This window comes from Phycodurus eques, unplaced genomic scaffold, assembly GCF_024500275.1.
Source record: "Phycodurus eques isolate BA_2022a unplaced genomic scaffold, UOR_Pequ_1.1 contig_29, whole genome shotgun sequence".
Classification (NCBI taxonomy): domain Eukaryota; kingdom Metazoa; phylum Chordata; class Actinopteri; order Syngnathiformes; family Syngnathidae; genus Phycodurus; species Phycodurus eques.
The window spans coordinates 365,440-379,172 of NW_026904026.1; the positions used below are offsets into that span (position 1 = coordinate 365,440).

Here is a 13,733-nt window from a genome sequence, read left to right on the forward strand (position 1 = left end):
TATAATCTATATATATATATCTTTATATATATATATATTAGTATCACGTGATACGTCACAATTTTATCACATCAGTGCTTTTAATTGGCTCGAGGCTAAGGATACAAAGGTATGGATTTTTAAATGATTCGTAATTATTGCACATTATTGTGTGGACCTCAAAGTTCACATCATCCACACAAAAAAAATCAAAAATAGACCAGCCAACAATTAGAGAATAAAGATGACGCGATCTGCTCGAGATATTTTTAAGCGAAATATGATATTTTTTTCGGTAACTATGTGGCATACTACCCTGAGAACGCCCGATCTCGTCCGATCTTGGAAGCTAAGCAGGGGACGGGCCTGGTTAGTACTTGGATGGAAGACCGCCTGGGAATACCAGGTGCCGTAAGCTTTTTCACTTTAGATTCTCGTGGAATCGTTTTCTTATCGGTGGTTGACCGAAATTATAATGCAGTCATTCTCTCTCTTATGATTTACCGTCTCTTTATTAGGAGACAGAATCTTCAAGTACCTTTTTTAAACATCCCGTTTCTCCTTTTCCGACAGTAAAAATAAAATAAAATCGATTCACACATATATCTATATATATATCTCTATATATATATATCTATATCTATATATATTAGTATCATGTGATACGTCACAATTTTATCACATCAGTGCTTTTAATTGGCTCGAGGCAAAGGATACAAAGGTATGGATTTTTAAATGATACGTAATGATTGCACATTATTGTGTGGACCTCAAAGTTCGCATCATCCACACAAAAAAAATCCAAAATAGACCAGCCAACAATTGGAGAATAAAGATGACGCGATCCGCTCGAGATATTTTTAAGCGAAATATGATATTTTTTAAATACAAAATGTTGCTTTTCAGGTAACCATGTGGCTTACGGCCATACTACCCTGAGAACGCCTGATCTCGTCTGATCTCGGAAGCTAAGCAGGGGTGGGCATGGTTAATACTTGGATGGGAGACCGGCTGGGAATACCAGGTGCGGAAAGCTTTTTCACTTTAGATTCTCGTGGAATCGTTTTCTTCTCGGTGGTTGACCTAAATTATAATGCAGTCATTCTCTCTCTTATGATTTACCGTCTCTTTATTAGGACACAGAATCTTTCCGTACCTTTTTTAAACATCCCGTTTCTCCTTTTCCGACAGTAAAAATAAAATAAAATCTAGACACACATATATCGAAATATATATATCTATATATATGTATATATTTTGGTATCACGTGATACGTCACAATTTTATCACATCATTATTGTGTGGACCTCAAAGCCACGGTTTATGAACCCAAACCACTTCCGAGGAATACATTACTGTCAAGTGAAAGGCAGTATTAGTTGGAGGAGATGAGATAGAGTAAATTCAATCAGAATCAGCAGAATCAAAATCAGAATCCTCTTTATTTGCCGAGTATGTCAGAAACATACAAGGAATTTTTCTCCGGTAGTTTGAGCCCCTCTCGTGTGACAACGGACAGCCATTTGACAAAAAATACTTTGGAGACATAATCACATTAGACCAAAGTACGGAGAGTCACTCAGCAATAGAAGGTTACCGGGAATGTGATCATGTCGATACAAATTTTGTGTTATTTTTTTGACAATTGTGCAAATGATGCCGAGTCCTCTCGCAATTTAGAGCAATTTAGAATGACTGATCGGGCAATAATCTGGGACAGTGACAATTGTGCAACTGTACTCATTGTTTAGCTTCAAACATGCATTCTGAACTAATAAGTATTTTTTTAACTATTGCAGGATGAAGTCAGTCAAATTCGCAATCTGGAGAGAAGTCGAGTAGTTGTCCATCTACAAATCGACGCTTTCTGAGTTCACTCACCTGAGTGCCCGTTTGAATGCGTTTGACAATGAACAGCACCGAACATGCTGAAATAAATGTGAGTTCATAAATGACTACATTGGGGCCACTCAAAAGGCAGCGGCCTATTTCTGGTCCCCGTCTGTTAAGGCCCCTCACATGATCAGCCGAGATCGGGCATTCTCTTTGTAGTATGGCCGAAAAGTTGGGATGTCCCAAGGAAAACCACCTAATTTTAGCATTACCACAACCATATAATTGACACACATTTTAAACGATTGCATAAGTGTATTACCACAATATATAAGTATCTTTTAATGATTATGCACGCTATTTTACAATGGGTTTGCTTGCAAAACAAACCAATTTACCTGTTTAAAATTATAGTCCCAAACAGAGCATGGATAAATCATTACTCACCCAATTACTACACTTCATTTTAATAATAGTTTGTTTTCCTATCTTTGAAGGAGTCTGGGCTTTTTAACTTTTGCGCATATCTTAACATGTCTACACTACAAACAGGGTTTGGAGGGTAACTGTTACTTTAAAGATAGATGGGCAGAGAGATGGATAGATTTGCTTGCTAATGAATAGATAAAAAGACGGACGGACGCATAGTTAGCTAACCTTTAGATATAACTGTTTGTTATAAAAAGTGAAATGAAAACACGAGACAAATTAAGTAGAAAATCTTTGCAGTTCGGGGTAAACAGAGACTTTTACTGCCCACATCAGCAAGTGCATGGATGATGTCACCACCACGAAGTCCATCACTGTCCGTGCTAATCAGAAGCCATGGCTGTTGGGGGAGGTCTACAGACTACGGAAGGTCCGCAACACGGCTTTTAGATCTGGGAATGAGGAGGGCCTGAGGACAGCCAGGGCCAATTTGTCCCGTGGTATCAAGGAGGCCAAGAGGGAGTACTCCAGGAAGATCGCCCACCGCTTCAGTGACAGCAGTGACACCAGGAGTCTGTGGCGTGGTATTCAGACCATTACAGACTATAAACCCACACCACAGACCTGCGACAGCTCCACCACCCTGCCAAATGAGCTAAATGACTTCTTTGCTCACTTTGAGGCAAAAAACAGCACTCCTGCACACAAGACTCCACCCTCCTGGTGACCGAGTGCTGACACTGACCTGGGACAGCGTGAAAAGATCTCTCGACAGGATCAACACACGAAAAGCCGCGGGCCCAGATAACATACATGGTCGTGTTCTGAGGGACTGTGAAGCTGAACTCACAGATGTCTTCACAGACATTTTTAACACCTCCTTGAATCAGGCTGTTGTCCCCACGTGCTTCTAAGCCCCCACCATCATCCCAGTCCCGAAGAAGTCATCTCCCTCCTGTGACTACCGTCCGGTGGCGCTCACTCCCATCCTGATGAAGTGCTTCAAGCGGCTAATCATGCACCACATCTTGTCCTCCGCCCCCCCAACCCCTCAACTCCTTGGACCCCTTCCTCACCTGCAAAGTCCTCCGCATAGCGGGGGATGCCACCCATCCATCACACAGCCTCTTCAATCTGCTGCCATCAGGCAGGAGACTGCGGAGTCTCCAGCCCAGGACGAGCCGACTCAGTTTTATTCATAAGGCCTCTCAGGAATCTGAACTCTCTGCCCGCTCTGCCCCCTCATCCTCTTCTGTCCTTTGCCCACCTGAACTCTGACACCCCACAAACATGCACATGCACGCACCGATTACCGTTCGCAGCCGATTTCCCAGATCGGGTCCCGACATATGTCGGGAACGACAAAACTTCTTGTAGTGTGACATAAGCCACGACAAACGATTTGGCCCGATGACGCCAATGAAGTCTGGCAAATTGGATATTTTTTGGGGATATCTTCCGTGCAGTGTGACATATAAACAACAACAATGAGTGTGTCCCGTCTCGTTGACCGGTGACACGTTTTCTGCTTCCACCTCTCGGACAGTGTTTGATTTGACAAGATAGAGCCCAGTGATGGTAAAAGACGGGATAGGGTGCTATTGGAATAAATGTCGAGTCGTGTTGCCACTGTCTGCCCCAGAAGCGGCAAGGTTTGATGGAAGTAGTCTGACATAGTGTCATTGGGAAAGACCAAATGTGTCTTGCAGCCTGATCCAGCCATGACAACCCAAACAGCCCTGTTGCACATACCAACTACAATGATGAGAGAGCAGAGTGGCGCAGCGGAAGCGTGCTGGGCCCATAACCCAGAGGTCGATGAATCGAAACCATCGTCTGCTATCTGGAGCTCGTTCACTGTTATCATATGTCTGCTCATAGGATGTTGTGGAACTGCTATCATTTAACGTCTTACTCTTCATGAGAAATATTGTGCAATTAAGACTTGTCAACTCATTGGCTGAGGCCCATGGGAAGTGACCCTTTGCTCAATTCACTTCGTACTGACAAAAAAATGTTGTCCTTCATTCATTGTTATGTCAATTTAAAATCACTGAGTCAGTACCCATAAAGGTGGGACGACAGTTCAGCATGAAAGACAAAGGTAATGACCTTAAGGCAAACACTTTCAGGGGAGCTAATATTTTACGGCGACAAGCAAACAGTCCAAACAGAACGGCAAACAGCTCGACCTTTTTGTGGCCAAAAATACATATTGTCCCAAACGCCTTGTCGGAGCCGTTGACAAAATGGTAGGATATTAACGATATTGAAAAGGAAGTGGCAGTGGTGGGATTTTATCCCACGCCTCTTGAGAGACTGGAGCTTAAACCCAGCCCCTTGGACCGCTCAGCCACACGACCTGCAAACCCCGTTTTTGTACGGGGAATTTTTTGATAAATGTAAGCCCGACGGAACGAAGTCGTGACAAAACCTGGAGTGTGACATAAGCCACGGCAAACGATTTGGCCCTGCGACGCCAAAATGAAGTCTGGCAAATTGGGTTCTTTTTTTATATCTTCCGTGTAGTGTGACATGTAAACGACAACTCTCCGACAGCGCAACTTGACAGAGACCAGTAGGATTGCGTATTCTGACCGGCGCATCACCTCCCGTGCTTACCGTTGTCAACATACTTGCGCGCTGTTGTGAACATTTCTTCTCACGCACAAACCAATGTTTACCGAAGCTTTCGGGCATGATTCGACGCAACGCCGGCATGTTTACGTGCAACCGTATGTACTTGCGCTTGCTAGGGTACATAACGTTTTGTTGCTTGCTTGCGTGCCGTATTGTATGAAAAGTACGTGAACATAGCTCAAGCAATCCTTCAATGAACGTTCTCTCCCGAGCACCAGTGACGAACAGGTTTTTCCACATTTTGTCCCCCCACAGTCACTCACACGCACAGGCATACACAGAAACAAGACATTGCAGCGCATTGTTGTTGTCGTCACCATCGTTATGAGTGTGTCCCAGTGATGGTAAAATACGGGATAGGGTGCTATCGGAATAAATGTCGAGTCGTGTTGCCACTGTCTGCCCCAGAAACGGCAAGGTTTGATGGCAGTAGTCTGACATAGTGTAATCGGTAAAGACCAAATGTATCTTGTCGCCTGATCCAGCCATGACAACCCGAACAGCCCTGTTGCACATACCAACTACAATGAATCGAGAGCAGAGTGGCGCAGCGGAAGCGTGCTGGGCCCATAACCCAGAGGTCGATGGATCGAAACCATCCTCTGCTATCTGGAACTCCTTCTCTGTTATCATATGTCTGCTCATAGGATGTTGTGGAACTGCTATCATTTAACATCTTACTCTTTGTGAGAAATATTGTGCAATTAAGACGAGTCAACTCATTGGCTGAAGCCCACGGGAAGTGACCCTTTCCTCAATTCACTTCATACTGACAACAAAAATGTGTCCTTTATTCATTGTTCTGTCAATTTAAAATCACTGAGTCAGTACCCATAAAGGTGGCACGACAGTTCAGCGTGAAAGACAAAGAGGGATGGATATATATATACATACACACACACACACACACACACACACACACACACACACACACTAGGTCTGTATCCATACAATAAGTTAACGATTTGGTACATATCACAGTTTCTGACGGTTTCGATAAACAATTTTTGGGATGATTAAAAGAGAAGTTTTTTTAAAATATGTCTTTATTCAGAACACTTAGATAAATGGTGATAATATATACATATATATTATAAATATCATCCATCCATTTTATGACCCGCTTATCTTGTCGAGGGTCGCGGGTATCTCAGCTGTCGGGAACGACAAAACTTCTTGTAGTGTGACATAAGCCACGACAAACGATTTGGCCCAATGAGACCAGTCGGATTGCGTATTGTGACAGGCGCATCGCCTCCCGTACTTGCCGTTGTCAACATACTTGCACGCTGTTGTTAACATTTATTCTCACGCACAAACCAATGTTTACCGAAGCTTTAGGGCATGATTCAACGGAACGCTGGCATGTTTATGTACAACCGTATGTGCTTGCGCTTGATAAGGTACATAAGGTTTTCTTGCCTGCTTGCGAGCCGTATTGTATGAAAAGTACGTGAACATACATCAAGCAATCCTTCAATGAACATTCTCTCCCGAGCAACAGTGACGAACATGTTTTTCCTCATTTTGTTCCCCTACAGTCACTCACATGCACATGCACATGCACACACAGAAACAAGACATTGGCGCGGCGCATTGTTGTTGTCGTCGCCATCGTAACGTTATGTCTTGTAAAACCTCCCTATTTCAAATAAATCAAGGAGCGACAGGAGAGATTGTTTAGAGCATGATGAGAGGCTGTAATCTGAACAATCTCCCATATGCCCTCCTCATGAGAAAAAGAAATCAACGTCTTCATTCCTTTTGTGTCTATTTTTTATAATGTTGGGTAAGATAAATCCAACATTTAATTGGTCCTTCGAGCCGGATGTCAATACACCCGAGGATTCCAGTTGTGGAGCCGACATCCAGTTAAGAGACCGTGGCCACGGCAATTGAGACCCTTTCCGGGACTGATCTTCGTTCTCCTCAACTGGGATCTGAAGGTTGACGACAATCCACAGGATTGAAGACGACTTTGGTGAGTTAAATTTGAAAATGTTTTAGGAAAAAGGATTAAAGAGTGAGTGAGTTGCGCGACGAAGAAGTCTGCGGCAGAAGAAACCTTGTGTAATACTAGTCACTGGCAAGTAATAGAGGGACGGCGGAGTCCGACAAATTCCGCGTGGATGGCGGAGTACTGTACGTACTTAAATTCCGTGTTTCCGTGTTTTCGTGTGTTTGCAAAAATTTGACTAGTATCGTGTGAATGTGTAAAAGTATGAATCCACAGACAGGATTGAAAGTGACAACTCGGTTTGGAAGCAAATGCAAGAATCCTCCGCCCCGTGTGGGTAGAAGCTTGAGGATTACCAAAACCCAGACATTCATTGTCACCCTGTCATTTTGAATAAAGTCAGTATTTAGGTCACTCTAGGTGCAAATAAACTGACTTCCAAATTCACAAAATGGGAAAAAATAACAAGGCAGATCCCCTGGTTCCGGTCTCAACCCACTGGCTAACGTCCCCACGGAGGAACCCATGCAACTGGGCAGGTTCCGTCGCTCCCCTGAGGAACATCAACGCCGGCTGAGGGAAGGGCGGTGCTTCTACTGCGCTCAGTTGGGTCATTCCGTGAGCAACTGTCACGTCAAAGTTGCCGGTGCCGGTAGCAAGGGCACGGGAGAGGTGAGTCTGAATTTGATGAAGGAAGACCTACACGGGTTCTTCCTAAAGTGACACTATGCTCTCCTGATCAAGAAATTCATACACCTGTATTAATTGACTCTGGTTCTGACGCAAACTTACTCAACTCCATCCTCGTTAGACGTATGCACCTTAGAACCTTTGAAATAAAACGCCACCGCAACACCTATGCTGCAGACGGCAGTTTTATGGGCAAAATTACTCACCCCACTCAAACACTCATATTGACATTTCCCGACTCTCACTCGGAACGCATAAGTTTTCATGTTTTTGACGCCATGAATCAGGACCTTATCTTAGGGAACACATGGTTGAGATTACATAACCCCCACATTGACTGGTCCTCTGGGCAGGTTATGTCATGGGGCAGCAATTGCGCCCGGAACTGTTTCAAGCCGCCATGTGATGTTCAGGGTCATGTTTCTAAGGACAATCCACAGACCCCATCTGGGGATCCGGATTTATCTGAAGTGCCCACCTGTTACCAGGATATTAAAGACGTTTTTTCCAAGTCCAAGGGCAAATCCCTTCCACCCCACAGACCTTATGACTGTGCTATTGACTTGCTGCCTGGAACCACACCCCCACGAGGCACGTTGTTCTCTCTTTCAGGGCCGGAACACAAGGCCATGAAGGAGTACGTGGAGGAATCACTGGCAGCCGGGATCATTCGCCCATCTTCATCCCCTGCGGGAGCAGGATTTTTCTTTGTGGACAAGAAAGACAAAACCCTGCGACCCTGTATCGATTACCGGGGTCTCAACGAGATCACGGTAAAAAACAGGTACCCTCTTCCTCTCATCTCCACCGCCTTTGAGTTCCTGGAGGGAGCCAAGGTTTTCACCAAGCTGGATTTAAGAAATGCATATCATCTAGTCAGAATAAGGGAGGGGGATGAATGGAAAACAGCATTTAACACACCAACAGGACATTATGAATATTTGGTAATGCCTTTTGGGCTTACTAACGCTCCAGCTGTTTTTCAGAACCTCGTCAATGATGTCCTGCGTGACATGCTGAATGTTTATGTTTTTGTTTATTTGGATGATATTTTGATTTTCTCCCCGGATAAGGAGACTCACATTATTCATGTCCGCTCTGTTTTGCAGCAGTTACTGCAGAACCAACTATATGTTAAGGCTGAGAAATGTGAGTTCCACAAGGCGTCAGTTTCTTTTCTGGGTTTTGTCCTGGCTCAAGGTGAAGTCAAAATGGACCCTTGCAAAGTAGATGCAGTAATTAATTGGCCTACTCCCACGTCACGCAAAGATGTACAAAGGTTCTTAGGGTTCGCAAACTTCTACAGAAAATTCATCAGGAATTTCAGTTCTATAGCCTCTCCTTTGCATGATCTTACCTCGCCACACAAACCTTTTGCATGGAACCCGCTTTGTCAGGCAGCGTTTCAAAAACTTAAGTCGAGCTTTACCTCCGCTCCCATCCTTACTTTGCCAGTTCTCCAACAGCAGTTTGTGGTAGAAGTCGATGCGTCTGATGCCGGAATAGGAGCAGTGCTCTCCCAGAAATCTCTCAAGGATGATAAATTACATCCTTGTGCTTTTCTCTCCAAAAAACTGACACCAGCTGAGAAAAATTATGACATTGGTGACCGTGAACTGCTGGCAGTCAAGGTGGCCTTGATGGAGTGGAGGCACTGGCTAGAGGGGGCACAGACTCCAGTTTTTAGTATGGACAGATCACAAGAACCTTGAGTATATTAAGACTGCTAAAAGATTAAATGCGAGGCAGGCTAGATGGGCTCTGTTCTTTACTAGATTTAATTTCACGCTATCCTACCGACCCGGTTCTAAAAATGGTAAGCCAGATGCTTTGTCACGCATTTTCTCCGAAGAGAATTCTTTGTCCGACCCAAAGACTATTTTGCCCAAGTCATGTTTTATTTCCGCTTTTGTTTGGGACATTGAAACGGCGGTTAAAGGGGCTCTGAAAGACACTCCTAGCCCTGACGATTGCCCTGAAAACAGGCTTTATGTGGTTCCGACCTTAAGGGGAAGAGTCATCCACTGGGCTCACACGAACCGCACTGTATGTCACCCAGGCATTGCCAAGACTCAATCAGTGGTCGAACAGCGCTTTTGGTGGCCTAATGTTAGGAGGGATGTTATTGATTATGTCAATGCTTGCCAGGTATGTGCTGCCAACAAGCCCTCTCATCAACGTCCTTCTGGGGAGTTGCGACCCCTGCCAATACCACAACGTCCTTGCTCAGACATTTCCGTAGACTTTGTGACAGGATTACCGGCCTCTAAAGGCAATACCACCATTCTTGCAGTTGTTGACAGGTTCTCTAAGATGGCACACTTCATTGCACTCCCAAAACTCCCCTCAGCGAAAGATACTGCAGAGTTAATGATCAATCACGTATTCAAATTCCACGGTTTCCCCAAGAATGTGGTGTCTGATAGGGGTCCCCAATTCATTTCACAATTTTGGAAGGAGTTTTGCAATCTCATAGGTGCTACCGTCAGTCTGTCATCTGGGTTTCATCCTGAAACCAACGGCCAAACCGAGAGGCTGAACCAGGACCTGGAGACGGGGCTCCGATGTCTCGCTTCACAGGATCCGCGATCCTGGTCTCAGAAATTGGTTTGGGTCGAATTCTCCCACAATTCCCTCCCCTCTGCATCCACTGGTCTATCGCCTTTTCACGTTGTGCATGGTTACCAACCATCTCTGTTTCCTGCCATAGCCCCTGAGTCCACAGTTCCAGCGGCATTAACCTTGGTGAGACGCTGCAGGAGGACCTGGGAGCGAAGCCCGACAGATGCTGCTGCGCCAGGGACGGTCCTACAAAGCCGCTGCTGACCGTCGTAGGACACCGGCCCCGAACTACAAAGTGGGTCAGCGAGTTTGGCTCTCGACCAAACATATTCCACTCCGGGTGGAGTCCAAGAAGCTCGCTCCCAGGTTCGTTGGGCCCTTCCCCATCACAAAGATCATCAACCCTGTCACCCTGAAGCTGAGGCTCCCAAGGTCGATGCGGGTCCACCCTGCTTTTCATGTCAGCCTACTCAAACCAGCCCGGGAGTCCCCTCTGGTCCCGCCTTCCAGGCCCCCTCCTCCCCCCCGGTTTGTGGATGGGGGCCCTGTCTTCGCTGTGAAGCGGCTGTTGTCGTCTCGTCGGAGGGGGAGGGGGTTTCAATATCTGGTGGACTGGGAGGGCTATGGGCCTGAGGAACGTTCATGGGTACCGTCTGCGTTTATCATGGATGATTCGCTCATTCGGGACTTCCACTGTTGCGCATCCAGGGGCCCCAGGGCCGTCTGGGGCCGGCCGTTAAGGGGGGGGTACTGTCATGTGTGTGTGTGTGTGTGTGTGTGTGCGTGTGTGCCACGGTTTTGTCTTCCTCTCTCTCGTTTCTCACACACCTGCTCCTGTGAGCATCTTCACCACCTGTGCCTCGTTCACATTAATTACCTATTGTATTTAACCTCGTGCCTCATTCCCTCTCGTTGCCAGTTCGTTGTACCTTGTCGTCACGTTCCAGCATTCCTTGTCACAGACTCACAGTAAGACTTTGACCCTGTTCCGATTATCGACCTTGCCTCTTTGCCTCATGTTCTTGGATACTGTTGCCCTTCTTGGATTGCCTGCCCGTGTACCGACCTATGCCCGTCCGTCTATTAAACCTCTCTTTTTGGAAACTGTCCATTTGTTTTGGAGTCTTGCATTTTTGGGTCCTAGCCTCTGTTCCGTTCATGACACCAGCATGCCCGCGACCCTTGTGAGGATAAGCTGTACAGAAAATGGATGGATGGCAAGGGAAACCTGAGTCAATTTTTTGTCATCATCATAAGGGGTCTTTTAGCCGTGCTTTGTCTGGTCCCTCACCTTGGACCTGTTTGCCATGGGTGACTCTGCTAGGGGCATAAAGCCCCAGACAACTTAGCTCCTAGGATCATTGGGACACACAAACCCTACACCACAAGAAAAATGACAGCTCAAGGAGAAGATTACCTAACACTATTATTATAAACACCGTATGCATATAACAACACCATTAAAGCATTTAGATTTTTTACAGTGCCAAGTCAGCTCCACTTCTGCAGAGCATCAAAAAATTGAGACAGACTCTTGTTGTTCTTCCCCATTGAGATCTTTCATAAAAGGCAAACGATTTATACAATCTGACAAGAAATAAGAGTGAACTGCTTTGGTCAGAGCGAAGCGGACGATGTCATTGTCCGCCATGCCATTTTAACAAATAGTCTTCAATTCAAAAGTGCCACTATTTCTTTTGAATCCAAATAAAAGTTCTTCATCTACATTTGACATACTCCAAAAGTTTTAACGCAAAAAGACAATTTAAACCTGTATCGACGCTAAGTTTTCCTGTTCTTCATCTAGATTGTCAACTGTTTTGACGCACAGCGCAGTCGAGGACATCCTGGCCTTTCCAATGATCTCATGTGTTTGGGTGGCTTTGAAGCGGCTGTGCTTTCGTCCTGAAACAAAATGGAGAATGCAGCAAAACACAAATGCCAGAAAAAGAGAAATGGAAAGTTAAATATGACAAAGATAATGTTTTTTTCACCAAAGGCAATCATATATTATTGCTTATGAACACGTTATGAGTCATAATTTGGAGTCAGAGTTCTGTTGAACTTTTTGTTCGTAAAAATTAGAGCCCTACTGTCATGGACATGAGGATGATTTGATTGTGTTAGCTCATAGTTCACACTTTCAAGTTCTTTGTTTATATTCCATTTTCCTCCCCAAAACAGTTCTTTGTTTGGTTATAAACATGATGAATGTATTCTCTGAATAAAATAATAGATAGATAGATAGATAGATAGATAGATAGATAAGGTTAGAACTATTTATTTGAACCTCTTTAATTGTGACACTATTGTACGAGGCAGAAGCGAGGCAAATTTTGTACCAAAGAATGGAAGAAAATTCAGTTCTGGAATTGTCAGATGAAGAAAATGCAAACAATGAGCTTGCTTATGCTGGAGAAGAGCGAAAGCTCAGAAGAAGAGGCAGGAGACTCATCAGATAATCTGACAGACACACATGAACAGGAAAACCGTCGTCCTCTGTGGCCCAAGACCTCGATAGATGGATACTTAAGATAAGTAATAGTAAATAATAAGATAAGTAATAATAAGCCAAAAAATGACAAGGAACAGGTTCTTCAAGTTGAGAAACTCACTGAAGATTGTCAATTAGCCTCCCGAAACCAGGAAAAGTCTGCATCGATGAGCAAATTATCCCTTTGACAGGTCACTGTCCCATCAGGCAATTTGTTCCATGTAAGCTGTACCCTAGAGGCTTAAAGGTAGCCTCTCCTGATTTTCTGATGTTGGACTTTGAAGTACCATATATCAAGGGAAGAATACATTTGCTGGTCAAAGGTTGAGAATTGGGGCAGCGGCAGTACTACGCATGGTTGAAACTGTTCCCACAGGAAGTCTGCTGTACTTCGGAATCCTCTCGGACCCTCCGCACCCCGGTCACCACTCTTCCAGCTCCTTCCCTCAGGTAGGCGCTACCGATCAATGCAAACTAGAACTAGTAGACATTCCAACAGCTTCTTCCCTCTTGCGATCAACTTCTTAAACACCTGACCTACAATTCCATGACAACATGCTGGCAATTTTCAAAACTTGAGTTTGTTGTCACATTTCTGTGGGGCCAATTATGTATTACTCGTGCACTCACTGTAGTTGTCTCGCCATGCTGCACTATTTGCATATCAAAAAATCAAGTCAAAAAATTGCCAGCTTATTGTCTGGCAGCGTGCAAGTCCTCAATGGTGGGTAGGGGGGTACCGACAATCCTTTCAGCAGTTTTGATTGTCCGTTGCAGTCGGAGTTTGTCCTTTTTTGTAGCAGCACCAAACCAGACTGTGATGGAAGAACACAGGACGGATTCGATGACCGCTGTGTAGAACTGTCTCAGCAGCTCCGCTGGCAGGCCGTGCTTTCTCAGAAGCCGCAGGAAGTACATCCTCTGCTGGGCCTTTTTGAGGACGGAGTTGATGTTGGTCGCCCACTTCAGGTCCTGAGAGATTGTAATTCCCAGGAACTTGAAGGTCTCAACGGTTGACACAAGGCAGCTGGACAACGTGAGGGGCAGCTGTGGCAAAGGATGCCTCCTGAAGTCCACGATCATCTCTACAGTCTTGAGCGTGTTCAGCTCCAGGTTGAGTCGGCCGCACCACAGCGGGTGCGGCCGACG

At 45.1% G+C, this 13,733-nt stretch overlaps 1 non-coding gene and 2 pseudogenes across 1 annotated transcript; 2 read left to right on the plus strand and 1 right to left on the minus strand.

Moving 5' to 3' along the window:
• Nucleotides 1-278: 278 nt before the first annotated feature.
• LOC133398282 (5S ribosomal RNA) lies at nucleotides 279-397 on the plus strand (annotated as a pseudogene).
• Nucleotides 398-896: 499 nt separating this feature from the next.
• Nucleotides 897-1,015, plus strand: LOC133398288 (5S ribosomal RNA; annotated as a pseudogene).
• Nucleotides 1,016-11,583: 10,568 nt separating this feature from the next.
• On the minus strand, nucleotides 11,584-11,697 carry LOC133398286 (U5 spliceosomal RNA). Its single transcript, XR_009767781.1, has one exon. It is a non-coding gene; the product is annotated as a U5 spliceosomal RNA (small nuclear RNA).
• Nucleotides 11,698-13,733: the final 2,036 nt, after the last annotated feature.